The sequence below is a fragment of the Austrofundulus limnaeus genome, unplaced genomic scaffold, assembly GCF_001266775.1.
Source record: "Austrofundulus limnaeus strain Quisiro unplaced genomic scaffold, Austrofundulus_limnaeus-1.0 Scaffold61, whole genome shotgun sequence".
NCBI classification, from domain to species: domain Eukaryota; kingdom Metazoa; phylum Chordata; class Actinopteri; order Cyprinodontiformes; family Rivulidae; genus Austrofundulus; species Austrofundulus limnaeus.
The window spans coordinates 1,158,756-1,162,331 of NW_013952463.1; the positions used below are offsets into that span (position 1 = coordinate 1,158,756).

Consider the following 3,576-nt stretch of genomic DNA (forward strand, 5'->3'; position numbering starts at 1 on the left):
ACTTTCGTGTTTTTTGATGAGTTACTTTCATTTTTGCTTCTACTTTTCATTTAAAATAGGTTTCCATTTTCGGCATGTTTCTAATGTTCTTCTACATATTAAAAAGGTTGTTAAACATTTGAGTGGCGCATTGCCGCTACTAGTGGTGAGAAAGTGTATTGCACCTTATTCAAAATCAATGTGGCCCCACGGCCCCCTACGGCCCAAAGTTAAAAACTGTTGTTCTTTTGAGGCCCTCAAGGTGGCGCTCGCGGCCCDGCCCATAGGTTAAGAATCTCTGACATAGATGCCTGTGCCATTTGATCGAGGCGCTGCCTCAACCGTCTCTGCATAAGTTTCTTTACCACCTCAGTAAAACATGACTCAGCATCTTCAAGCACTTCAGCAAAATCACAGTGTGACTTGATGTGAGATTTAGCTGGAAAAACAAGACAAACAGAGGAGACACTGAAAAAACAAGAATGGTAGAGGTGATTAAGGCTGAARGTAGAGGAAGCAGATGTAGAGTGAATGAAACACGACCAATGAATAAATGATAAGAGGAGCTGCTGACCAAGCACTCAGCAGCTAATGGTGGACTTTTAATTACCAYCTTCAATATGGAGAGACACCAAAATACAGTATCTCCTGAGACTAAAGGTCAAACTTGCAAACAGACAACTTTGAAAGTGTTTTTTTTCCATCAGATTTTAAACTTTCTTCTTTATAATGTCACAGCATCATCTGTTGCAAATTAATGCAACTTTCTCTTTGAATTCTCTTTGCAAACAGTTAAAACATCCCAAAGTGTGCAGAAGTAGTTGCATGTCAAACAAGGTACACAGATGAAAACCAAAGAATAAAGAGAAACAGGATCATCATAAGTGTCAATGCTAATTCAGCACTGACACAAATGCAGAAGGATGGCTCCTTAAACACCTGGATGTTTATCTTTCAAACAGACAACAGTATTATATAGTATATTATAACAGTTTGTGAGTCTGAAGAGAAGTGAGACTGGAAGGACGGTCAGCAGCTCTGCAGCACAGAACTGCTCGCTCAGCAGTTCTCTTCACTCTGTAACCCTCAGACTTCCTGGACATTTCTGAGTCCTGTCATATAACAAAACACTCAGATAATAACACCGCAAATGAAATCTGCATTAGTGAAGCAGAGGCTGCACTGAAAACTGGAACATGTTAAACAAAGAAGATGATTGTGAAGTAACTTTACTTTTAAAAATTTAAAGGTTTAAAATTGCTGGAATGAATGCAGAGCATTAGTTTTAACTTAGATAATTTTTTGTTWAGAAACTATAAAGTTGCATTTGTTTTGGTAAAAATCAAAAAATAACATTCTGCACAATCTCTTTGACTCATCTATATCAGGGGAAAAAAGCCTTAATCATAATCTATTTATTGTGAACATGGGAATATTCTACTTTTTCAGGCATAACTACAATAAAACTCTGTGACCTTTCGTGTCAGTGAGGTCTATTCTGTGTCAGAAATCTAAACTGTGTCAACCATATTCTATTAAAGGTGATAATACAATCAGGACAGAGAAGCCTTTAAGCAGATTAAGGCAGCTGGAAGCATCTGTTTGTGTATGTGTGTGTGTGTGTGGGGTGGGGGGGKGGGGGGGTGGACAGTCGTCACCTGGTTGTATATAAGACACATCTGTCACAAAAGAGATTATAGTGCAATTTAACATAACAGAGTTTAAATAAGCAGCTGGGAGCATAAGGACAATATTCAAAGTCACATGTAAATATTGTAAAAATATAGACGACCAAACCCACTTGTGAAAAAGTGCAAAGCCTTGAATCTTACAACATATTTTATTCACAAACATCTAGGAACTGATGAGACCAGCTGCTGGAGGTTTTTTTGTCTGACGTAGCCCACGTACCAAAACGTCTCTGGCCCAGTTCATGTCCACACAATGCAGCTCAGATGCTGTTATGATAGCCCAGATATGGTTTGTCAGAGGTGGTCCATGAATGGGCCAGCACTACATAAAGCAATCCACTACCGGGCCAGTTGTAGCATTGACAGATTTGGGCCACTTAACCAAACAACAACCAACCACGCCAGTTGTGGCTTTGATAGATTTGGTTCACATGACCAAACCACAACCGTGGGCCAAGTTGTGGCATTCATAGATTTGGGCAACATAAAACTAACTACAACCGTGTCGGTTGTGACAGTGACATATTTGAGCCACGTGAACCAAACCCCAACCAGTTCAGTTGTGACATTCATAGATTTGGGCCACTTAACCAAAACAAAATCAGACCAGTTGTAGCATTGACAGATTTGGGACACATCTGTCTGCTATGTGTTATTTTTCACTGTTCAGCAGTCTGTGTCTAATTTAATGGATTTTCTTTTCTGAATGGGAGCAYTCAGACATGTTTTTCTAAAATCTGTATAAACAGTTCTGATTGTTTGATTGTAAAAATAATAATACATCCCCATACCATTAGAGAGGCAAGCTTTTGAACTGTGTCCTGACAACAGACAGGTTGGTCCTTCTCCTCTTTACTACAGAGGATGTGGTGTCTTTTGTTCTCAATGAGAATTTCAGTTTTCAATTTGTCTGACCCCAGAACAGTTTGCTATTTTGACTTGGTTGATTTAAATTGTACCATTTTCTCAAAAAAGTCCAGTTTCTCATTTGAAACATTTTATATTTTCTATTTCCACTGTGAATGAAATAAGAGAGGTGAAAGCCACTGCATTCTGTTTTACTTAAATTTAGGAAAATGTCTCAACTTCTCAAAGATTTTTTCTGGTTGCCGTATTTAAATACAATCCTTTTCTCTTAAACTTGCCTCGTCTGCTTTTGCATCACTTTCTGATTTGCTGCACCACATTTTATTTAGATTTACAGCACTGACAAGTTTAAGGATACAGCAATAATCCAGTGAGTTGTACTTTTAAAGCTGCCRAAGTGTTTTAGAGTTCTGCCAAATGTGTTTAACCACAAAATAGTCAAACACTTTTACATTTTAGAGCTGTGCACCTCATGCTGAGGTACAGATCTAGTGGAAATGTGTCAAAGGGCACAACTTATGTACAATGCATTATGCTGTAGTGGTGCATAAAGAGAGGAAATGACTTGTCAGCACCACAGAAAATTCAATATGCAAGCTTTGTTAAGGTGAACACAGAGTTCAGGTTCAGATGAAGCTGGATGAAGACTGGTTAAAAGCTGCAAGAGACTTGAGGAAAATATGGAAACTTCACCTTAAAAACTTAGGTTTGTATTTTTTATGACAGTTTTTTTTAAAGACATGAAACCTATGAAAGAGATTTGAACCAGAATTTGAGGTTTTTTTAATAGTCAGGGAACAAAATACAGCAAAAATAATTGTGCATTAAATATTAATGTTTGATTATTTTTGTCTTTGAATTCAAAAGCTCAACCTTTGCTGTTTTTTTTTTTTTTTGACTGTCAGAAAGTTCTGTTTTTTTATTGTTCTTATTTTTTATGTCATTTTTGATGTCACTCCTCGCACTGTGACTGTTAGATATGAGCATCAGTGACCCTATGGATGGATGGATGGATGGATGGATGGATGGATGGATGGAT

The 3,576-nt window shown here is 37.7% G+C and overlaps 1 protein-coding gene across 1 annotated transcript in view; it reads right to left on the reverse strand.

Annotated features, from left to right (window-relative positions):
- The window catches only part of LOC106518460 (unconventional myosin-X), a 63,853-nt gene that overhangs the window by 51,045 nt on the left and 9,232 nt on the right, over window positions 1–3,576 (reverse strand).